This window comes from Nyctereutes procyonoides, unplaced genomic scaffold (genome assembly GCF_905146905.1).
Source record: "Nyctereutes procyonoides isolate TBG_1078 unplaced genomic scaffold, NYPRO_anot_genome, whole genome shotgun sequence".
Lineage (NCBI taxonomy): Eukaryota > Metazoa > Chordata > Mammalia > Carnivora > Canidae > Nyctereutes > Nyctereutes procyonoides.
The window spans coordinates 4,037,501-4,062,714 of NW_026575031.1; the positions used below are offsets into that span (position 1 = coordinate 4,037,501).

At 37.4% G+C, this 25,214-nt stretch overlaps 1 protein-coding gene across 1 annotated transcript in view; it reads right to left on the reverse strand.

Annotated features, from left to right (window-relative positions):
* Positions 1–25,214, reverse strand: part of MEIS2 (Meis homeobox 2) — a 206,570-nt gene that overhangs the window by 63,238 nt on the left and 118,118 nt on the right.

Here is a 25,214-nt window from a genome sequence, read left to right on the forward strand (position 1 = left end):
ATTAACACAATGGGTCACACACAATGACCACACATCAAAAGGAGTCAATTACAGGCAAGGCTTCATCCAGAAATTTTACATTTGACCTCAGAGTATGACAATCAGCAAATGAAGCCATGGGTTTCAATACCTTTTAGTTTCTTACTTCCCATCACAGCTCACCAACATTTGTACTGAACCACTCTCCCATCATCATCCACTTTCCTCCACCATCCTGAATTCTAGGATTGTTATTTTAGAATCATCCGCTCACTTTAAGAGATACTGTAGTTGCATGTACAAAACCATAAAACATGTCTTTTGAAAAGTCCCTGCTCTAAATTCACTGGTTTTCTTAAGCAGAAAAGTAAACTTTTATCCGGCATGTCAAAGTAATTCACAAACTAGGAAGCCTTTAATATTATTTCCCATCAACAGTATCAAAGGGTGACATTAGGAACAACAAAGTCTTCCATTCAGAGCATTCTAATCATCCCAGTGTCTGAGAGAATGAGTGTTTTTCAATCATCTAAAATTTTATTCTCCAGGTATTTCATCTTCTATAATAGTGTGCATTATCCAAAACGTGCACAATTACTTATTAGCAAACCCAAATGCCATTAGGTTAAACAAAATCCCCTGTACAGCAAAAGGGGTTAACCAGATTTGTATTAATATAGAAGCCAGGCTTTTAATATTCTGCAAATGTTAACAAAGAAAGATGATAATGTTGAGTTAATATGGGTTAAGCATAAAATGAAAATAAATTTTTCTGATTGCGAGGTGTTGACACTTTTTTGGCTAGGGCCTCCAGCCTGTTCCTGAAAGCTGTGTAATTACAGAAGGCTTTTCCCCTCCTTCCCCCTCCTGCTTCGAGCCTACCCACATTAGTAATGACCCCTTCACTGCTTCAAAAACCACTAATGGTCTTCAGCACGGGCAAGAAAAATGAACAGGATAAATTGGAATCCACAGTCAGTAATTTGCATCCTATGAGGCCGCTTTGGCCACTCACACTCATTCCTGGCCATCAATCGTTGCCTGTCAGGTACTGCACTCTGCCTCCACGACAAATACTCCTCCTAACACTTGGATTCGTCCAAACAATGTAATTGTCCTCTATTCTCCTTTTGGTAATGGAGATAATGAATGACTGCCCAAACAAGAAGGATTGCTCATCACAGACGCCCGGGTGGCTTCACACTGGAAAAGGCCTAGGGTACAAATTTTAATTGACTGAAAACACGGGTTGGGGGAAATGACCAAAAACAATCCCCAGATCTTCCTTGTCATAGTATTTTTCCTGCCAAATTCAAGGGAGGGGCACCTTTTGACATTTTGTCCAAGATTTTGAAGGCTTAGGTCTATAGGTTATTTTCCCTACATAGAAATGCTGGAATAGTTAATGGAAATGTGCAAATGACAACAACAAAAATAAGGACTCATTGCAAGAGCACATAGATATGCAATAGTAACATCATCCAGTGGGATGTTTCTTTACACAGTGTTTTCTTTTTGGTGTGTTTAGTCTTGCTCACTGCTTGATGTACTTGCTCAAGGCAGGTCTAACAAAATATGGGTTTCGTGGTATGTGTGTGTGTGTGTGTGTGTGTTTGTGTGTGTGTGAAAAAGAGGGGCAGAGGCAGACACACACACACACACACACACACACAGAAGGTTTAGCTGAAATAAAGAATTCAGATGTTAAGGAAGTCGAAGAGTAGAAAGCTGATGTTAGTGGAGAGCCAATCCCTTCCAGTATGACTATAAATTCTGATAAAATAAGAGGAATTCTTTCCAGTGTTTTATTAGAAATTTAGTCAAATGACCACAAAATTATATAAACAGTACATTTTATCTTGGGAATCCCTGAGCTGTACTCTCACTATGAGAGCAGTTGCAAATTCCATCCACAATCATTAAAAAAATTGGGACCTTACCAAAATTCACCTTGCACAGATGGCTTTTTTTTTAATTAATAGGGAAGACCATAATAACTTTAACTTATTTAAATAACGTTCTGTGGTTTCTGAATATTCGTGATTCTATGCCCCTTTTATACACGGAGTGGACTGTTTATCTGAAAGTGTCCTGGCAGTCAGCCACTATATTTCTAAAATTAAAAAAGGGATGGAAAGCAATCAGCTTTCAGAGGAACTGGAACCATGGCAATGTGTTTTGGATTAATTTACAAATATATGTATATATTTAAGGCCTAACTGTAGAACCAGAGAATTTCTACTACATGGTCTATCATATGCATTCTTCTACTTTATTAGAACAGACATCATATTGAAATAATAAACATGGGAAGCCTTCACTTCTTCTTTGATGTATATTACTAAATGTCTGACTGGCTCAAATTTAAAATAAACTTTGGTATGTTTGCACTTGAAAACTGGAAATAGACCACAAGCAATAATTTGTTGTCAGTTTCCATATTCTTGGACTAAAGCTATGATTTGGTCTGTTCACCGTTGGGGGCCAACCCACTCTGGTCCAGTGGCCCAGAGGTGGCTCAGTTTACTTTTAAAAACACACACCATAACATAATAGTGATGATGATGATTCCCTTCATCATGAAAGAACCAGCATAGGTCAAAGTTTTTAATATCCCCAAATAGTTCTAAAGCCACTATTGAATATAAGTGGGTCACACAGACCCCCTTACTTTGAATATCAACTGACTACTGTTCAAAAAGTTAATAACACATGTATGGCTCATGACCCAGTGTAGATAGAAAATATTTTTAATTGCCTTTTTTCCCCTAAAAACTCATTTTAAAGTATTATCTTTATTTGAGATACTAACCTTAGTTGGACCTACTCCTCTCTCCTTTTGAGGTTAACCTGGTTTATCAAGTACATGGAAATGGATCTATAATATTCTTGGAACACATCAGTGAAACAGGTTTTGGATGAAACCACTTAATAATAATCTTCTTTTGTGATTAATCTCTCTCCAATAATGTCCAAACTGGAAATGATTTATCATAAATTTTATTCTATATTGAAAGGATTTGCACTGATGTTTAAGAATACTTCAAATGACATTTCTAATCATCTCATGAATTAGAAATACAGGATAAATGAAAAATGTAGTACTTGGAAGGGTGAAAAATTGGAAATAACCTATCAACTGAGTCATAGTTAAATAAAATGTGAGGTTCTCAGCGTGTATACACACACACACACACACACACACACACACACATATATATCTGTCCCTGTAGTACAAGAAAACATCTGGAAAAACACACACTGATAACAGTTCATGTTATTTATGGTACAGAGTAGAGGCTTTTACTTTTTGTATATAGATTTACTGTCTCTGTGTGTACTGCTTCAAACAATGTTTTTAAAAACAATATTAATTTTAAATTATAATTAATTTATTGTAATTAATTCATACAATCCATAGTCTTACAGTGCCACAGTAATTTAACATTTTTATAAAGTTAGATCATCTTTTATGGTATGATAACTGGATAATTTTTAAAAGCAGGACGTCTCTAGGACCAGTCCTGCCTCTTTTTCTTTTTTTAAAGATTTTATTTATTTATTTATTTATTTATTTATTCATTCATTCATTCATTCATTCATTCATTCATAAGAGTCAGAGAGAGAAGGGCAGAGACACAGGTGGAGGGAGAAGCAGGCTCCCTGTGGGGAGCCCGATACAGGACTTGATCCTGGGACCCAGGGATCATGCCCCTCAGCCAAAGGTGTCCCCTAGTCCTGCTCTACTTGCCTACCCAATGAGTTTGACTCACTTGCTGGCCTATCTATGAAGCTTACTAGATGTGCTCTCTGAAAAACAATGTCCAATTTGTCAAATGACTTCTGTGATGATGTAATGGAACCATTGAGACAAACGCTAGAGTAATTTGTTGAGCAGGGTCTTAGTTTGAGCAAATACTTGGAAATGTCACTGTGGTGACACCAAGACACCATTTGCTCTATAGGGTTCACTGAGGTGACTTAGATTTTGATGATGCCACTCATACATGGGACCCTCTAAGCAATTTTCCTAAGGTGGACAGTAAAATTGCATTGGGTAAAATATCCCTTATTGCTCTAGGTCTATGCTTATTGAACTAGGGTACAAGTAGAGGTGCTGAAAATTTAACCCCTGAAGAAATAAGTGCATTTTTTGGAATGTCAAATTTATTCAGTAGCCATTAATTTAACAGCTTTTTCTTATGTATACAAAAGTTCCTATGCTAGGACTTTATTTTATTTATGTAGGCAACAAATAAATTCTTTTCACATAAGAAACCAGCTATTTAAACCCCATCACATCCTCACAGTGGAAGGTAATCAATCTCCTTTTCACTAAATTCATATTGCAATTTACTTGGTTATTGATAATCTTAGCCTTTCATTGTCATGTCTTATTTATATATTTTGTTCTCATTAAGCATGCTTTTCTGAGGGTAAAGCCCTGGGTTTTGTTTTTTTTAAACTTCTGTAATTCTCCCCAACTCCATCTGAGTATGTGTAAGTATTTGTAGGAAAAATGAAACAAACAAACAAGCAAAGGACCACAGACATAACTTCTCAGTCGAGCTGTTTTGTTACCTTGAAAAGATTGTGTCTGGAATCCAGTCTCTGAGTTAAAATGAGGAGGTTAACAAAATTCTATGTGGGTTGTGAAATGTCTATAGAGATTATACTAAAGTTTGTGATGGTTAGTTGTGAATCTTAATGATTCTCTCTCTGTCTCTCTCTCACACACACACACACACACACACACACACACACACACACTCACTCACTCAAATTGTCTTGCACTCCTCATCACTACCTCAGGATGCAGTAAAAGCTCTTCACTCTTCCACTGCCAAACCAGCTTCCTGCTTCTACCTGAAGCACCTCTACATGAAACATGATGCATCTCTCACTTTCTGTTGCTATTTGTAAATGTCTCCATTTTCTGGGTGTCCCCTTATTCCTGCCCTGGGTTCTTAAGATCAGAACCACAAAACAGTAGAGGAAAAAAACGGCTTGAGGTATCACTTTGGCCTGGAACCTAACTCATATGGATGAGAAAACTGAAACTCACAGGCTTCGGTACCATAGAAACAGGCAGTGGTAAGAGACGGAATAGCCACCTGCTTTTGACATGTACTGGAGGTCTTTTCCACTTTAACGTTCCAGTTGTTCATTGAAATATCTTTCCCCTTTCTTTTGGTAATAGTGCCGATTTTACTTTAGAAATGTGTTCAGGAGGTGACCAACTGACCGGGCTTGGTCAATAAACATTTTTAATCGTTCTGGCTTATTGAACATGAAACCCAAGTTAGGTTAATGGGAGTCAGTTGGACTGTCTGTCAAAGACCTTCTCTTTTCAAGGGGGTTACTCAGTCAGTAGAATATATGGGCCTGGAGTTGCTGATGCCATTGTTGCCACCAAAATGGTAAAGCCTGACAGAGGATGAAGCCCATGAAGACAAATGCAGTGCCAGTAATAAATAGATTCCTGACGTTATTTCTGCACCCGGATACAGCTTTACCTAAAACCAGTTCCTTTTATCTTTCAGTTACTTAAGCCAGTAAATTAGTTCTGACTCATAATATATGGCACAACTTAGATTACCTGGAATCTTCTCAGTTTATTTCTTTATCCCTTCCAGCTAAAAATGATTATTTCTTGTTAAAAAAAAAAAAAAAGAACTGTTTTGCTTTCATTTACACCTGCAGACTCTGATCAAACATGACACAAATCTTGAGGATTAGGATTTTTATTTTATTTAAAAGATTTTATTTATTTATTCATGAGAGACATAGAGACAGAGGCAGAGACATAGGCAGAGGGAGAAGCAGGCTCCCTGCAGGGAGCACGAGGTGGGACTCCACCCCGGACCCTGGGATCATGACCTGAGCCGAAGGTAGACACTCAACCACTGAGCCACCCAGGTGGCCCAGTGGATTGGGATTTAAAAAAAAAATGTTAACAGAGTTGTGTTCCCAATAAATTAAAAAATAACCTAACTCGGAAGACAGAGTCTTAGGCACACAATGTATATAAAACCCCCATTTTTTTTGTCTGAATTAGGAAAGCAAAGTATAAAGTAGAATTCTTATGGTGTTTCTTAAAATGACCAGAGAGTAAATCTCAGTGTTTCCTGTGTCAGGTTGAAGCTCTTAAGAGAAATGATAGAAATTTACTAATCAGAATGCCTAACTCAAAAGCCTTATGGAAACTAAAGGCTATGATTATGCAAAATGATACAACACCTTTTGCAATCATCCAGCTAATTTAGGATTATTTTATTTCAATACAATTCCTAGCTGCTGAAGGAGAGTGCATTTTACAACATTCCCTTCCATTTCCATGATTCTGGCATGTCCATCATGGCCAGCCCAAACATGGGATCCAGGAGAAAATCCTCTCCAGCCCGAAGTAGTCACTTTCCCGAAAAATTCCACAGTGCTTTTTCTCCTTCTCTCTTGTATATTTAATTGATCCACCCTGTTTTTTATGTGTATCTGTGTACTTGTGTTATATCCTTCACTGCACTGCAAATGATCTGAGGACACAGGGCAAGATTAAAAGCACTTAGCACAGTGTATACCACATAATAGGTGCTACTTCCTTGTTTGTGATGCATTGCTTCTGAAATGTATGTTTCCTACAAGAAAGGACTGATGGTGCTACATTTATGAAGCATAAATACCCAGATAAAAATAGAAAGGTTCAGACAGTTATTTAACTGTTTTACTGACAGAGTATTTGGTTATTTGAAAACATCTACTCAATTATTCACTTTTCATCCAGATGTTTGATATATTGGAAACCCAGATTTATGCCACATATATATCTGGGACGAAGAAAATGTGGCTATTTTAGGAGATTCCTTTCCATTTAAGTTCACATGTAAGTAAATAGATTGAATTATAATAATCGCATGTTTTAAAATTCAGAAAAGGTTTGAGAGATTTTTTAATAGCCAGATCCTAAGAGATTAACATGTTTGGTTGATATTTAGAGCCATGGTAGGAAGGCCTCATTAAAAAGAGCAAAAAGAAAAGCACTCTCTCTCCTGTATATAAGCTAAAGGAATACTGAATGAGCCTGATGGGTTATCACACAGAGATTTAAGAACAGTTATTAAATTTATTATTATCAAGATATAGATAAAATTTTAAAAAATGAGGAAGGAATTTCTTATGAAACCAAAGTTAATGACTGAAAGGAAAAAAAAGTGTCTTGGGATAAAGACATAACACTTTTTGCATCTTCAAGAAGAAATGTTACATTTACATATTCTAATGGTATAGAGGGAGTTTATATGGGCAGGAGTGATGAAATTAAGTGATGGTTAGATACCACCAACACCCATTTTACTAAGGATTTTTAAGTTATCTCTACACCCAACCTGGGACTTGAACTTGCATCCCCAAGATCAAGAGTTGCATTGCTCTGCTGACTGAACCAGCTAGGTGCCACCCCGTGCCACTCCCTACCAGTCCCTTCCCCATCTTACTTCTAAACTCCCCCCAAAAGACATTAAAAGTATTAGAAAAACGTATTATAAAATATTTGCTGATAGGAGTCAGAATTTTAAGCACAATGGATATAATTATTTTCCTACTGACTGAAACTTTAAAGCTGAGCTCAGTGTTATTTTGAAAATAACAGAAATATATTCCTAAGGCTAGAGAAAGATAATTTTTATTTAACATTTGTTAAGACGCTCCCATGAGCTGCTTGGCCATGCGTGTTATGCTGTCTACATGGCTAATAGGTAATCTTACCAAATGAGCCAAAGGCCACAAATAAGGCCTTGACTCATTTAACAACCATTTCACATTTCCACACTATGACCAAATTAATATTTTATAGGACTACTCAGTTCTATAGCCAGACCACTTTTCCAAAAAATTGAATTTTGTGCTTATTTATTTTATGGATCATTTGTTGAAACAGATTTCAAAACAGGTTTAGGCTATTTAGATTTTGCAGTGAACTGAAAAAGAAAAACTTACAGACTCAGGGTTTTAGAACCAGAAGGGACATTAGAGTCATCTCAAACTTTCTTATTTCATATCTAACAAAACTGAGGTCAACTGAGGAGAAAGGGACTTGCCTAAACCTTGTTGGCCTGGCCTCTGCCCTTTTTAAAGACGCCCCTGGTTTCCCCAGCAAGAAGAAATCTCATGCTTACATAATCTCAAAGAACATTTCATATTGAACATCTTATTTCCATCTGGGAATTGTGGATACCAATAGCCAAGTTTTATCCTGTTATCCTATACTTAACACCATATTCTACATGTTCTTATGTCACCCTATACTTCCCCTATACTATGCAACACCACTGCATTGCAAATACTTCCTTATTTATCTATCTCTCCTATTAGACTCTATACTCCTGGAGAGCAGAGACCAGCTATGCACATATGACTTTCAGAATCTAGTTCACTACCCAGCATGCAAGAGGCATCAATAATAGCATGATGAATTAATCAAGTTGAGAATGCAGACAAAGTCTTTGCAGCCTAAAAATACTAATTTGAACTGAGAGAGAATTTGGTGAAGGCAAAAGCTGGATAGCAAATGAGAAAGCTTTAAGAAAGGAGATATGCAGAGGCAAATAATACCAACATTTTATGGCAGCACACAGGAAAGAGCGAAAAACAGCTCTTATTTAAAACAAGAGTAAAATTTTTTTATACAGAGAACAGAGTAGAAATTGGCCAGTTCAGCTCTGGGTGACACCAAGAAGCTGTGGAAAAGAACTAAGTGCATGGGACTTTTCATTAACATTTAATATCTCTTCTTGTTAAAAGGCTAAGGGGTTGCTTTAAAACAAGGATCTGAAGTATGTGGTAGAGGGTTATATAATGTCTAGACAACGGAGATACTTGTATCTAATCTTATGACAACAATCCTACTTAACAGGTCCAGACACAGTGCCATCTGAGACTCAGTTAGAAGGAAATGAGGATTAGTGATTAGTCCATTACATTTCTTTAATAACATGAAAAAAGTGTGCATGAAAAGTGGGGTTACCTATTAAATAATTATTAAGTGAGTTTACAAGCTATGATAAACAATTCTAGTTATGTTTAGTCTCATTTTCTTTGCGTGGACTATGCTATAAATAATTTTGTCGGATTTACCTTAAGAATGTACTGAAAGTCCAATCTGACAAGAGAAAGCTACCATAGATTTAAAGAGGAAGTCGTTGTTTAAAGAAACGGGAGAGTTATCTTTTTTTTTTTTTTTTCAAAAAAGATTATCTCTAGAGTAAGCAATGGAAAATGTTGTGGATATTATCGTCTTTGCTCATCTCAGAGTTCAGGATAAGAGAATGGGGTTAATGATAATTTAAAAAGTCATAAAAATAAAAAAGAAAGAAGCTGTAAAGGAATGACTTCTTATGATGGGCAGTAGTGGTTAAAAAGGAAATCTTAATAGTGAATGACCATTTCTTGCACCAGATTATGGAAAAGGTTTCAATCAGGGTGGCAATGATAAATCAGTACTCCTTAATGAGAGTTCATTCTTTCATTTTACAGTGTATACCAAGATAAAAACACTAAAGTGTAGAACACTGGCATTAGAAACCTGGTTCAGGGGTTCAAAACTGGCTTCTTTTTCTATTATACAGAACTTCTTTTTGCATATAAATGAGCACTGGATACAACTATATACTTAGATGTATACTCTAAAAAAGGGGGGCAGATGGGTTAAAAAAAATCACCTAACTTTTTTCCTGTTTATGTATAATCCCATGCTCTTAAATGTTTTAGATTTTATATGAGTTTTAAAAACATATCATTATCAGGCCAGAGAATATGAAAAAGTCAAAGATATTACCCAAGTGTTTACCTTAGTTATCCACTCTACTAGTAAATAAAAGCTACCAACTCATACCATACTAGAAAACTATTAACTGGGCCATCAAAAAAGGTCAGTTAGCAGCATTTATTTTGGAATTCCCCATAGTTCTATCTTATCACTTTGTTTTTCCTTCCCTTTTTTAAAGCAGCCTGTTTAGTGAAAGTTAACTGAATCAAGATGGAGACAGAACAAGGTACTGCCACAATGTTTATCAGCCTTTGTGCATACACTGGCTCATACTCTTTCACCTAAACTTTAAAACACACACATACTTTAAAGTGTTTCTAAGTAGATGAAAACAATCACTTTGTGAGTTTCCAATTTGTGTTTAGAGCAAATCGAGTCATCAGTAACTAGAACACTTTTATTTTTTTAAGATTTTATTTATTTATTTGAGAGACAGAGAGAGAGAGGGAGCCACAGAGCACAAGCAGGGGTTGAGATAGAGGGAGAAACAGACTCCCTGCTGAGCAGGGAGCCTAATGTGGGGCTCCATCCCAGAACCCTGAGATCATAAGCTGAGCCAAAGGCAGATCCTTAATCAACTGAGCCACCAGGCAACCCTAGAACATGTTTAAAATGTCTTTCAAGGGACGCCTGGGTGGCTTAGTGGTTGAGCGTCTGCCTTCAGCTCAGGGAGTGATCCTGAGGTTCTGGGATCGAGTCCCACATCTCTCTGCCTGTGTCTCTGCCTCTCTATGTGTTTTTTATAAATAAAATCTTTAAAAAAAAAAAGTCTTTCAGCATACTTATGAATATGTTTCTTCTGCTAACTATATAAGATCATCAACTATCTGATCCATGTACATAACCAAACAAAATGAGAAAATATATACGTACACAAAAATACATATCTTCATGACTGGATATTTATTGACTAAACATTTATTCATTCGAGATGAAAGTGATTAAATATTGAAATATCAAATCATTCGATAGTATTTCACCTTTTACCACCATAATTACATACTATGCTGAGTAAATCCAAATGAATTAAACACTTGTGGAATAGAAAAAAATATAAACACAAAAATAAAAAGGTTTCATGACAAAAGAGTAAGAATATATGCTAATATATATGTATAGTTTACTTAAATATTCTACGTGGCTACTTCCTTCCTAACTTGGACAGCATTGAGAAAAGGTTATTCTTGGCTTGGGTAGCCAAGCTGACGTCAGCAGAAAGTGTTTTTCTAATTATCTCTCTACCATGTTTCATTTGCTTATCAACTTGGATAAAAGAAAGAGGAATAATGAGGAACATATTAAAAATATGAATATGTGAAATTCCTGCATTTCTATATATGTTCTAATTTATTAAGTGATAAGATTTTATAAAAAGTGATAGCTACCTCTTATTCCTCCTGATTTGTATATTAGAAATTGGTAACCTATCTTTACATTCTTAGAAACGAATAATTCTATTCTTTGTATGAAAATATTTCTTACAAGGATTTAAGAAGCCCTGAAAATGGTTGTCTCCACAAAAACTGGACTTCAAAAGAATAAACCTTTAATGTGGCTGAATTCAACTAGTATGAACCAGGATGGCCAGTGTCTGTTCTAATTAGTTGAGCATCCTTTCTAATTGTTGACTACTTAATAGTTTAGATATTGCCCCTGACTTCTCTACATGATGGACAGAGCCCTCTAACATTTCTGATACCTGCCTGGTATGTTGCATGTTTGGCATGTGAACTTAAGTTGGACCTTTATTCCATCATACTACATAGAGCAGAACTTATTTTATTTTTTTAAGAGCATATGTATTTTAGCACAAGGTGAGTTGACCATAACTTTTCATTTGAAACAGGGTGGTTTGAGGTAAAGTCTGAAGGTAACTTCACTCCTCGTGTGTTCCAGACTAAGGCATTATTTAAATATCGAAAAAATTTACTCTTATTTGAGTAATTGGAAATATACCTCATAGCAACATAAGCTGAGTGGGTTTAGTTTTTTAAGAAGTTAAAACACTTAAGGATTGCCACATGGCAAGAAATAAGCCACAAATGGCCTTTAGATTCTAACAGAAAATCATTAAGGAAATCCAAGGTTATTATTCTTATGCATATACCATGAAAGTGTTGATTACACTTTATCTAAATAAGAATATTTTCTTAAGAAAAGAGAGAAGACAAGAAGTAAATAGGAGGAACCAAAAACTACCTCAAAGAGGTCAAAATTATGGATAGAAATCACCATCCAACTCACAACTCTGCTTCCCCATGTAAGACCATGACTTGGATTTGGCCTGGATATTGGAGAAATCTAGACTAACAAACTCTCCTCCTTTGAACAGTCCCAGCTGACAACTGGTACCCATTTAGCATCAAGTCCCACCTTGTAGAAACTAAAGGAAAGACTTTTCAATTCTGGAATTTGGACATTTGAAATTTTCATACAGTGTAAAATACAAGAAAGAAATTAACGGAAAAATGTATAAGCTAGTACTTCATCTTTTTTCTTATATAACGAGGTAATTTTGAAATGGCCTGATAACATACTGTTATAAAGAATGTATAAACCAACGTGCCCTTTTATCATAGTGATATTTGTGCCATTCAATAAACAGTAATGGATATCTGATCCAGAACATGTCAGGATATCTAGAGTAATGGAGAAACAGAGACTGAGACTGTTATGCTGACATTTGACTGGCTATGTTCTCTTTTCTCTTCTTTGAGCTCTTGAATATATTCTCCCTTTTCATTTTAAGTGATTGATGTGTTGATGATGTTACAGAAACTAGAATCACTCTCTGGAGACACTGCTTTTTTTTTTAACAACTTGGACATTTGGGAATAAAATTTATAGCAAGTATAAATATTGTAAGCTGAATTGCTAAGGAAGTTTGCTCTTCGCTAAAGTAAATCCTTTCATAAGATAAATAATGTTCTTGCAAAGCAATTAATACCACCAGTGGAGTAATGCTTCTCTAACTTTTGATGAACAAATTTAGATGTTTACAAGAAATGCCATAGGAAACATTCTGAGGGATTTATTAATAAGCATTTGGATTTACACTTCTGTCTTTTGTTCCCTGCTGTATGCCTAGCTCACAGAAAAGTACTTGGAAGAGCAGTACAAGCTCAATAAATAATTGGTAAATGAATAAATGAACGAATACTTTCAAGGCTTGACCTAAGACTGAAGCGAGGAGTGTCTCATTTCAAGTGTACAAGGGATGCAGGAGAAATATCAGCATTTAGGCTTTTACCTTCTCACATTAGTAGTTAGAACCACTCAGTTGGGAGGAGGCTAATGGCAACGGGATGGGAAGTTTCTGCATGTTACAGATTTAAAAGCATACTCTCTATCAATTTGTTTACACTATTGAAAATCAAAATTGTTTTTTTCCTCAAGGAATTATATATTTCTAGGCCCATATTGACTAAGACATAGGGTAGAAAAAACTGGTAGAAAGCCCCACAGAACTTATAACAATAGTCTAGGCAGAAGTACATGACTGTCCTACTAAGGCAGTAACATTTTCCATGATTTAATACCCTAGTGGATAAACATTTAAATTTGAGGTGTAGATACATTTTGGAAACACTCAACTGACTCAGGAAACACATGTGTTTTGATGCCATCAGGTCACACTTCAGGTGGAGCCCTGGGAAATTTTTTGGAAAATACCGGTAGAAATAGGTTGGAAGGGGAGAGATAGTGTGCACATAAATCCATTAGCAAGTGCATTTATAGCTCTTCCCATCTGTCATTTTCAAAGAATTTGTCTAATATTAGCCACTGAAGTTGTAAGTATGCATGGCTTACATCCACTGTTTCATATCACTTGGTAAAGGTAAAGAAGTGAACACAGAAAGCATAGGTGACTTATCACTTGCTTGTGAAATGCAGAGACTGAAGGCATGAGTTCTCAACTTCCTTCCTTGTGCTGAAAATCTACAAAGTCAACTTTTCCTGGGAATACCTTTTTGCCTTTTAATAGGATCTTCACTCCTATTCTTCACATCAATTATGGAGAAAGCACTGGATATGAAAACATGGTTGGAGTGACCTCTTAGAATCCGTTGCATTAAGGATTTGATAATGCCAACTCAAGGCAAGAAAGGCCAAGTTATAGAAGGAAACAATCACATGATGTCAGCAAGACTTGATGAATTATAGGAGGTCTACAGTTGCCATCAAAACCATGGAACACAATGGATTTCTATGGCCTTGGTTTCAGTTTTACCTAAGCAAAGTGATTCTGTAGTTTTAACTAAACTCCCACCTCCCTATCTCTCCAGTGATATTATAGTGCTTGCTCTTGGCTGAGGCAAACAAGTGGCGAATATCATTTAACAAAATCATTTGAAGAAATCAATAGTTGTAATTTTAGGATGAGTCTGACAGTCCTAAACAGTTCCATGAATTATTTTAACTTTATGTTCCAGTGGGAGACGCACACGTATTTTAAGCTCCTTGAGGACAGGGAACTTGAAAAAAACTATTAGAAAGCTTTAACTGAATGAATCTTGTCCCTATCCAGGCTATACCTGCACTTGTGTAAGAGAGTTGGGAATCTGGAAGCTTCTAGTGGCTAAAGTCTGCAACATGCTTCTAGAATGACCAAAAGACTAACTAGTCACTCAAATGAGAAAAAGGTTTGGCAAGTCCAAGGGAAAAAGAGCTTAGAATTATTTGCCCACCAAAATTAAAACACAATAAAATAAAGACTTCTACAGAAATTCATGACGTATCATACAAGGGGAAGAAGAAACTAAAAAAAATTTAAGACACAAAGCCAGCCTATACAAATTAGAATAATATATGCACAAATCTCTGGAGAAGCTCTATTATATCACAATTAATGCAGAGACTGCAATCAAGCCAGGCTAATTTCAATAGATTCCAAATTTTGAACAGTTCCTAGACTATCCAAGTGGGAATTTGGCCAGGATGCTGGGGTTAATAATTCATTTTGAGAGAGGCTAATTCTTTGGGAAGCAGCCTACTCTGCGGGAGGAAGCATTTGGCCCATGTGAGCAAATTTGCTCTTCAAGATCACCCTTTATTAGCTCCACAAGACACCTTTTTTTTTTTTTGGGCGGGGGGTGGGGGGGTGGGGGCAGGTGGGGGTCAGTTTACTTTCTGATATATATAGAAATATTTACATTTTCAATAAATACATATTAAAGTCATAGAAGTTGTTCAAGCATATACATTGAATGTTTGGTTTTTTATTTATTTTATTTCTTTTTAATTTTTAAAATTTATTTATGATAGTCACACAGAGGGAGAGAGAGAGAGAGGCAGAGATACAGGCAGAGGGAGAAGCAGGCTCCATGCACCAGGAGCCCGATGTGGGATTCGATTCCAGGCCTCCAGGATTGCGCCCTGGGCCAAAGGCAGGTGCCAAACCGCTGCGCCACCCAGGGATCCCAAATGTTTGGGTTTTTAAAGATCAGTTTTTACACCAACTTTCAATTACTACGATCTGAGTATAGGGTTGTCAGAAGAGTATTGTGGCAAAATGTACACACTCTGGAATCACACAGTCCTGGCTTTTAATCTTGGCTCCAAACTGTGAAACTTTGAAGAGACTACTGAATCACTCTAGGATTCAGGTTCTTCACTTATAAAATAGGAAAATTAATGGTGCCTACCTCATAGGGATCTTATGAGGTTCAAATAAGTCATTTGTTAATTGAACAAACAATTATAGAGTGCCAGAAACTGTTACAAGCACTGAGAATACAGTAGTAAACAGATGAGACAAATCTCTGATCTCATGGAATTTATATTCTGATTAAGAGATATAGGCAACAAACAAATCACACACACACACACACACACACACACACACACACAATCTGCCTGGAGCTAAGTTTTATAAAGAGAAACTTCATTAAGTTCATTTCTGAACTAAGATAGAAAGTGACAAGGGATGTAGATCTTTTCTTTTCTTTCTTTTTTTTTTTTTTTAGGTATGTGGATGGATCTTTTATGTAGGGTAGCCAGGGAGAGCATTTTGAGAAGGTAAAACTTGAGCAGAGACTTGAGTGAAGTCAGAGCCATCCAGGAGGCCAGAAAGCAAGGAGATCAGAGTGCTAAAGCAGGTGTGTGTGTGGCTACGTGGAAGGATGGGGCTAGAGAACCAGCTAGTGCCAGACCATCTCTGGTCTTTACAGGGGTCATTTTTAAGGACTGATGTACAAACATAGCTTCTGGCCCATAACTAAGCACATGACATGGTAGCTATTTATCATATTGCGAAAACAGTCACAAGTCAGAATCTTTTGTTTCCATCACTCTGCTATATCGTTAAGAGTTTCCTACATTAATCCCCTCATACTACACAGCTGATACCTGATACCTTAATACATTCTAAATGTTCGTATCACCAGTGTTCCTAAATACAAATGTTTTCTGTTATGTGTGATCATTCAGTATCTGCTGAATGGGTGTTAAAAGTGATGAGTTCTTTAAAGGCATTTTGGTTAAGGTGAGCACAGGTACACAAAAAATAATGGGACATATTAAGTAGGCAGATGAAGCAAGACCTGTATCTCTTTTGTTTTCCCCAGGAACACCAGAATTTGGGTGTTACTTCCTTCTTAGCTGTTTTGGAAGGAAATCTTTCACTGGTCTTTTGTGTCTCTAAATCTGACTACAATCAGGCCCCAGCAATCACCACCACCACCCACACGAGACACTGCATGAATCATTCCTACCTTTCCCAAAACTTGCATGGCTCCTTGTCATCACAAACCAGATTCTTGGGGCACCTGGTGGCTCAGTCAGTTAAGTGTCTGACTCTTGATTTCGGCTCAGGTCCTGGTCTCAGTGTTGTGAGATGGAGTCCTGTGTTGGTTCCATGCTGGGAGTGGAGCTTGCTTAAGAATCTTCTTCCCTCCTCCCTCTGAGCCCCCTCCCTCCCTCATTAAAAAGCAAAACAAGAGCCAACCACACACACACACACACACACACACACACACACACACAGGCACCAGATTCTTGGCCTGCATTTGGAGGTCTTTACATTCTGGCTCCAACCTATCTTCCCAAACTTACATTCCACTATTTTAGAACACATATGTAAAATCCTAACTGAACCATAGTGGCTTCCCTGTCCATTTTATTCCTGTATCATTGCCATCAAAATATTTGCCATCTTGTAGATATTTCAAATGTTCTCCCTTATGTCAGGCTCTCTTCTGATTTTTATATATATGGAAGCCTATGTTTCTCAGCCCTTCTGAACTTTTCTTCCCCATGAACTGGGCAGCACCAAGCTACTAGTTCTAGACAAATGACTGATGGAGGGGACCTGTGCTCTTTTGGGGCTCAAGAACTCACTTGCTGATGCAAATCCCCTGGGGTCCTTTCTCTTGCTGCGGCAATGAGGGTACTTGCTGAAATGAGGAGCCGCAAAATGGAAGGACCTTTACATACTGAGCTTGCATATGGAGGACAGCTGCCTCGGAGAGTAGCATGAACTCATCACGGACTTTGCCCAAGAAACAAATTCTCGTGATAAGCCCCTGAGATTCTGGTGCTATTTGCTGAGGTAGGATAACATAGCCTAGTCTGAATGATATACCATGATCCAAGATCTTCTTTGCTTACTCCTTTGAAGTAATTCTTAAAAAAAATTTCTTAAAAAATATATTTTTTAAGATGCTAGTAAATAATTGCTTTGCAGGAAAAATCAATTCTATTGAAAGGATCTTTGATAAACTTGGGAGTCAGGAGATGGAGGATGAAATGAATCCTGCAGGCCAGAGTTCTCATGGCCAGGAACTGCTCAGCCTTGTAAAGGGCTGAAGAACTGTGTTGAGAGCTGTCTAGGAGAAGAGATGGAGAGATAAGGAAGGTTAAGAGGGGATCCTTGGAGGGGAGATGAGAATAAAGGGAATATTCCAAGTGACATGTGTGATGCAATACTTCCCGATGTCACTGCAAATCTTTGGTAAAACTAGAAAATTCAAAAATTCCTCACATGGTTCAATTTCTTCAAGAAGCTGATAAAGTGACTGAATTTTGCATCAATATTGTATAGGGTTAAAACAGTCACTTGAATGGTCAAAGGAGGCAGCAGATATCTGAGTCACACTTCACTTATTAACGAAGCAAGTAGGAGAGTTCATATACCACCTTGGATTATAGATATCCAGGGCCTTGACTCCCCAGTGAGAAAGATTTTCAACAAAGGAACTATATTTCACATATCTCTGTTCTGCATGTGCTTAGCCTAGAACTTTATAGTGGAGGACCCCAGTAAAGGTGGACCAATTAAAGAGATGACTGCTACAGATCAAAACCAGTCCCCATCATTTTGTTTTCTCATATCAGATTTTACTTTTCTGCTAGAGACATTTTCAGGATATTCTGATATTTCAGTCATTTTAATATGTAAGTGTAGCAAATATTTTAAGTCCTTACCAGCACCACCTTGCTAATTAGACACTGTTACATTTATTCTCTTAATCTCCACTCTCAGCTGCATTTAATGATCTGAATTTTGTCAGCATGAAGAGAAAGAGCTTCCACAAAGGGTGAGAATTGGGAGGAAATGTAGATAAAAATGAATTTCACTATCTCACTTCCAGTTTATCTTCTCTGTCATCAACATGAAAGTCCTGTTTTTGTCTCTTCAGAAAACCACATGACATTTGAGAATCTTCTCCTCTACTGCACAAATTTCAGAACCATCTGGAATACCTTCCTCCCTTCCTTTTCTCCACCTCCCTGATCGTCCATCCTTTTCTTCCAATATGAAAGTGTTTTTTTTCCTTATTTGGCTTGCTCTTCTCATGCTTCTGAGCTCTTTAATTTTATCTTAATTCTTTGGCTACTCTGGTATCATTTATGTGAAGACAAACTTACACATACACAAGAGAGTTGGAAATAAACAATATGTGGAGGTAAATCCTCCGTAGTATACATCAAAATCAACTTTTCTGACTTTTATTTCCAAATATTAATGAGAAGTGAAAAGGGCAAAGATAGTCAAGCTGGTATAATCCCAGTACATGAGGAAGAGCTAACATAACACATATGTGACTATTTTTAAGTATGTTTAGGTTCTCCATCAGGAAGACTTAGTTCTGCATAAAAATTAGTAAACTCACACCTATAATCTTTGAATCTTCTCATAATGAAGCCAGCTTCTTATGACATAATACTTGAGGAGAACATCTTATTTTGGCCCATTTTTGCAAAAAGAAAAAAAAAGTATAGATTAAAAAAAAAACGATACAAGGCCCTCTTCAAGTATTTCTTCTTTTACTTGTCAGAGCTGATGAATTTAAGATTATTGACATAGACTGTAATAATAATCTACACATATACCCAGTCAAATTCACAAAGAATGAGCTCTGTGTTAAAATCCTTAAATATAATAATAGCTTTGTTTCAAAGAGCAAGCATGTAAGTGTGTGTATGTCTGTCACACACACACATGCACACATATGCGTATGCACACATTCTCACTGTTGTAAATTAGAGATGCTCGCGATTTAACAAATATGGATTTCAATACGCCTTTTGCTACTCGAATTAGTAGAAGCATTGCATGACTGTCCCAACATAGTGCAAGGAAAGTGATTCCTTGCCCAGACAAGGGGCTTCTGACACTTGTCTTTATTGCCCTGTCATAAATTCATAAAGCAATGTCTGCTGTAACCAGTTGGCAAGTTCACTGCCTAAACATCAACACCAATTTAATGACTTGTGTACATATCGTAAACTAGAGAATCTTTATACAAAGAAATCAGATAAATCAAACATGAGCTGAGGCTTGGGGAATGCAATTAAAGCTTTAAGTTAACATGGCTGTAAGGAGGGCACTGCATCACATCAGAGCAGATAACAGAAAATGTGTTAATGCCACTACAGTATGTGTAATTAAATTAATTAGTAATATTACAAGTATTTAAAGCAACATCTCATCAACAGATAAGATAAATAGATAAGAGCAGATAAATAAGAAACATTTAAAAATTTAATTTTCCCATTTTGTGTGTTCAAAGATAAGGTTAAAAAAAAAAAAAAAAAACAACCAACCAACCAAACAAACCCTCAAACTTCCTAAGAAGTTGATAGAATAAAACAGAGAGGGGATGTAAAGTTGATTTACTTGCCTCTGGCTAGTAATGGAAAAAAGGAATAGTCAGAAGATAAAAACCTCTTTGGCCATATTTCATTTCCTATAGCATATTGAAATGTTTTGGTGCCAACCCATTTCATTCAAATACCTCAAAGGCTGGTATAAAGTACCTTTCAGATACATTGTTTTCTGAGCAAATATTTGCAGTCAATCCCAAAGAAATGCTTAAGCATCACCTGGTAATACAAAATTTAAAATTATTTTTAAAACATCCAAGGGGATTTTTGCCGAACAAAAATTAGATTGCTTATATGCCAAAGCTCCTCATCAGCTGAAAGCTGGAAGCTAAATTTGGCCATAAAAAACTGGCTTGGAACTTTAGAAGTTCTGGGGCCAGATTCAGCCCTGTATTACTTGTATGGCTTGTTCCATAGCAAAAAAAAAAAAATAGGTCTATTCCAGTGATAGCAAGACTTCCATTTATTCATCTCAAAAGCAATAAGATCCTAGAATGGAGCCTCCATAACACAAAATGCTTTTAAGTTCTCCCTGAGGGGAAGACAATATACACAATTTATGTAAAAAGAAGAAAAATGAAAGCTAAGTATTCCAGTTAAGGGTCAGAAATCAATATTTCTTTAACAGCCAAAGCAACATGCATTACTCTTAATACAAATACTTAGGAGACTTTACATTCTCCATAAAGGGGGATTTCCACATAATTGGGGTTGCAAGTGGCAAAATATGCTCTCCCAACTAAGTTTCTATTGCTGAAAAATGAAAAAGAATATATTTGGACAGCATTTCACTGATCCTGTCATCCTTGGTTAAAATTCTTACCTAAATGTCCTAAGTGTGAAGCAACAGGTCACTATATTTTAATCCATCTTATTGGAAAATGACCAAGACATTGCAATATCAATATGAAGACCATGCAGAAACAGGAAAAAAAAATCTGAACATAAAACTAATTGTACTGGGATAATAAGAATATGGCTTTTTTGGGGGATGCCAAATTTTTTTTCATGGCACTGCATTATGTTGTCAATAAAAAGTTTTTAAAAAGAAAACCATGGGATGCCTGGGTGGCTCAGAGGTTGAGCATCTGTCTTCAGCTCAAGTCATGATCCCAGAGTCCCGGGATCAAGTTCCACATCGGGCTGCCTGCAGGGCCCCTGCTTCTCCCTCTGCCTGTGTCTCTGCCTCTCTTTCTCTGTGTGTCTCATGAATAAATAGAATCTTTAAAAAAGAAAAGAAAATAAAACCTTCTATTCATTTCAATAGCACAGAAAAGTTATAATAAGATACATAAGTAGAGAATGGACCTTAAGAAATAAAGTATAAGGACTGAATTTTTTAAAAGTATATGTACCCTAATTAGTTTCTGAACATTCACCTTGGCCCTCTGCCAATCTACTGGCCATACTGGAGTCAGAATCATCACTGCAAAGGACTGATTTGATCCTGTTACTCTGCAGCTTGACATACTTCAATGGCTTTCCATTGCTTTCAGGCTGAAGATCAAAATGCTTATCTGATGCCTCTCAGGTACCAGATCAGCTGGGCAGGAACCTCTAGAGTCCTGTTGCTCTACTGCCCAACTGATGTCTCACCTCCATCCATACTGCCTTTCCATTTCTACAACTCTACATGCTTTCTCCTACCACAGGACCTTTGCATACAGTGTCTCTGACTTCTTCCCTTGTGTACTATCCTTCACACCTCTCCCTGCTTCAGATCTAATGTTAATTGATACTGACCTTTTTGATCACATCGATGCCCTCTTAACATATTCTCTCAAAGCGCCCAGTTTCTCCTTACCCCAACTGCAGTCTATAAGCACCACAAGGAGAGTACTTGCATCTCTTCTATTTATCCACCATTATATCTTCAGTGCCTGTCACAGAGGGTGGCTCATAAAGGACGGACTTAACACATATCGGTGGGATGAATGAATGAGTAAGCGAATGTCAAGGTATAATTAAGCTTATTTTAAGAAAGCCCACAGAAGCAACCTCAAAGCCTTTCCAAGCAGGTAATAATTCAATGCCGGCATTGCTCAATGGATAGGATCAAATGATTCAATTGTGGTGTGTGAGGCCCAGCTGAAGGATTGAAGAAGGATCATCAAATAGCCCTTCTGCTCCTCACCAGATCCTTAAGAAGTGGCACCAGAGCACATCTGCTAGATCTTTTGCTTATACACGGCTATCTTCCTTACCTAGCCAAGCTGACTCAGAAGCTAAACCTCTTAGAAGGATGAGTTATCCACTTACTGGGTTTTTAAATAAAGAAGCCTATTAATTTTTTCTTCACATTTGGATTAAGTAACCAAAGAGTGGTCATCTGCAAAGAACTTCTAATTTCTCCTTCCATCTGTATATGCTTTCATGATGACTATTTTTAAAAATTCATTTATTAGGCCTGTGCCTTTTAAAAGTTTTTTTATTTTTCCTGTTCTTTCCTTCTTTCAAGGATGTGTTGCCATATGGCCTAAGGAGCCCCAGGGACATTACTCACCATCACCATTTCTCCTGGTTTCCAAAGGGCCTTAATTTTACTAGGGTTTAAGATTCAAGTGTATAACAACCTCTTTTTCTTTCCAAAGCAGAATTTAGAGGACTCAGTTGTAAATGATTCATAGAGCTACTTATTTTTCTGTGTCTCAAAAGCGATGAAGAATTCACTGACTCCTGATTTTAAGACCAATATCGGTTTTCCACCACTCTGTTGAAACTGCCTTTATTTGCTTAACCCCAAGAACAGGTTTCTTCGCAAGGTTAAGAACTTTCTTTTAGCCCTGTTAAGTATCTGTTAGGTACTTAGACATCTATATTTGCATACCTGCCTTGTACTTGTCAATGAACACCAATAAAACTCTAGAAGATGCCTTTTGTTTCCACTGAACCTCAGTCTGCTCATCTATAAAATAGGATAATAATACTTCACAGGTCTTTGGGAGGATTGGGAGGATGACTGGAGTGATGATGATTATATAAGAAGTCAAGGGGCGCCTGGGTGGCTCAGTCAGCTAAGCATCCTACTCTTGATTTCAGCTCAGGTCATGATCTCAGGGCTGTGATCTCAGGGTTGTGAGATCAAGCCTCATGCTGGGCTCCAGCCTGGGTGTGGAACTTGCTTAAGATTCTCTCCCTCCCTCTCCCTCTGACCCTCCCACTCTTAAAAAAAAGTTAAAATATCAAAGTTAAATATGGTAATCATACTTTGAGTTAAAAAAACACCCTAAAAACTAATGATAATTGTTTTCCTATTATTTTAAAAACACTAATATTCTAATTGAAATCTTTGTGAGATAGATAAATCCACTACTTTCTAAAACTGACCTTTTGCAGCTTATATATGATATGCCTCGTTGTCCATGGATTTCCCACTAGAATTTATAATGACATATTTCTAAACATGTGATTTCACAATATTTTTACATCAGTTCTCCTCTTCATTGTTGTCCAAATGAGAGCATTTTCTATCTTTGCCTTGAAATCATCTTAATATAATCAGTCACATTTCTATTTCCTAGAAAGTTGGGAGAGTGTCATCCAAACTTCTGATAAAGATGAACTCTTGTCTTATTTTGCATCATGAAGTGCATGTTCTTCATGATTTTATTTACTTATTTACTAAAGATTTTATTTATTTATTCATGATAGACACAGAGAGAGGCAGAGACACAGGCAGAGGGAGAAGCAGGCTCCATTCAGGGAGCCCAACGTGGGACTCGATCCCAGGACCTGAGGATTACACCATGAGCCAAAGGCAGACTCTCAACCACTGAGCATATACATTTTACGTATACCACTAGCTCAATGATTCCCTCTATTCTCCCTAAGTCTTCAAGCATTTCAGAGCTGTGACATGCCATATTAATGTCTAAAAATATGAAAAACAGAAACAAAAAAGGAAATTTCCCAAATAGAAGGCATTTAATCATATTGAAATAAGATCTTCCCCTCTAGGGCTGACCCTCCCCTCCCCTCCAGACTTCTGGATTCTTAAGTTTGGGGCCTTGGCACACATAGCCCATAAGCTAAACCCAGGATCAAATGGACAGGGCATGAGGAACCAGGACATCCTGTTAAATCTCCATACCACAACTGGTCAAGAACAAATGGAACAGTCTTTCCCTTCCTTGCCTCTGGCCTTTCTTGCTTTTGGGGGTGAGAAAGTAATTGAGTGAAGGTTAGTCACACCCACCAGAATTTCTCTTGGCACCTTGTGTATGCTAATCACGGCACAATCCTTTTTTATATTCCTGATAAAATGTGCCTGTAAGAGAAGAGTCAGGCTCTTATTTTCCCCAAAGATAAAAATATCAAGGGATGGGAAATCCCCGCCTCCCCCCCCCGCCCCCCCCCCGCCGCCATAGAACGATCTTATTATCGAGACTAAGGCAAGCACCTAGGGAATTAATAGCTGACATACCTCATTTTAAACATCTACCATATGTTCATGGAAAATACAGCCACGTTACTTATCACTTTGTTTTTCTCCCATTGGTTTATGTTTTGCCTTGAATAAAAACTGCATGAAAACACAGTCTTACGTGACTAGGTATGCTGCTCCTCCATGGAATAGCTCAATAACATTTTTAGTGTTTTATTTATGCAAACAAAAGAGCTCCTCAAATCAGCACAGGGTTGGACTGCTTGGAGTGTTGTCTGAATTTCAGTAAACTGAAGCTTTTTACTAACACCGTTCAGGTGCAGGCACTCCCCCAAAAGGCCTGGGATTGCTTTTATTCCCTTCTTGTTTTTTAAATCACATATCTGTGTTTCAGCATTCCTTAAATTTATTCAAAGTAGAATCATGAAATTTCTTAAGGCAAGTCAGTGGGTTCACAAAAAATGATGTTTTTTTTTCAGTGTTCCATGCTTTTCATGAATGCCTACCATGTGCGACAGGCCCTGTACACACGCACGTTCATTTTCCTCCTCTTGACAACGCCCTGAGATAAACATGACCAGCTCCATCTTAGAGAAGCCGAGCTTCTGAGAGGGTGAGGTATCCACTTAAGGACACACAGCTAGTGAGGGGCAGAGCTGGGAATCCAAGTGGGATTGTTTTTACCTCCAACTGTTTATTGTTTTGGCTGGCACACTAGAGATGATACTCACAAGCACTGCCACTCTCGGGGTGAATCCAAGGTGATAGGACATTAAGAAAACAAATGTGAGGGGCACCTGGGTGGCTCAGTGGTTGAGCATCTGCCTTTGGCTCAAATCCTAATCCCAGGGTCCTGGGATTGAGTTCTGCATCCGGCAGGTTCCCGCAGGGAGACTGCTTCTCCCTCTGCCTGTGTCTCTGCCT